This window comes from Mustela nigripes, chromosome 1, assembly GCF_022355385.1.
Source record: "Mustela nigripes isolate SB6536 chromosome 1, MUSNIG.SB6536, whole genome shotgun sequence".
Lineage (NCBI taxonomy): Eukaryota > Metazoa > Chordata > Mammalia > Carnivora > Mustelidae > Mustela > Mustela nigripes.
Genome location: NC_081557.1, coordinates 69,473,483 through 69,474,403, shown reverse-complemented (window position 1 = coordinate 69,474,403; position 921 = coordinate 69,473,483).

Genomic DNA, 921 nt, shown 5'->3' with positions numbered 1-921 from the left:
GAAAAAAATCCTCCTTCCTCCTTCTCTTGTTTTATTCAGGTTCTCAAGAGATTGAATGATGCCCACTCACATTGGGGAGAGCAATCTACTTTCCTGAGTCCACTAATTCAATTGCTAATCTCATCCAGAAATGCCCCCAGATACACATTCAGTACATTCATAATAATGTATAATCTGGGCACTCTGTGGCTCAGTCAAGTTTTCACTTAAAATTCACCATTAAAATAGCCCATAGAATGGGACAAAATATTTGCAAATCATATATCTGATAAGGGACTTGTATCTAAAATGTATAAAGAATTGTCACGACGTAATAATGAAAAGACAACACAATTATGGTGCACCTGGGTGGCTCAGTTGATTAAATGTCCTGCTCTTGATTTTGGCTTAGGTCATGATCTCAGGTTTGTGAAATCAAGCCCACATCAGGCTATGCTCGGGATTCTCTCTCTCTTCCTCTCTCTCTCTCAAACACAAACAAAACAATTTTAAAATGGACAATCTAAATAAATTTTTCACCAATGAAGTTATACAAATGGCCAAAAGCACATGAAAAAGTGCTCAATATTTGTAGTCCTTAGGGAAATAAAATCACTTCACACATACTAGAATGTCTAGAATCAAAAAGACAGACAATAGCAAGTGTTGACAAGCATGTGGAAGAATTGGAACCTTCACATACTGCTGGTGGGAGAGTAAAATGCTACAGCCATTTTAAAAAAACAGTCTGGAAGTGCCTCAAAAAGTTAAACAGAATTTATGTGAAAACGTCTACGCACTCGAAAATGTATCCATGAATATTCATAGCAGCATTATTCATAATAACTGAAAGCAGAAACATTTCAGTGTCCATCAATTGATGAGTGGATAAACAAAATATTATTTTAAAGGATTATTAATTGTCAGTGAAAGGAATGAAGT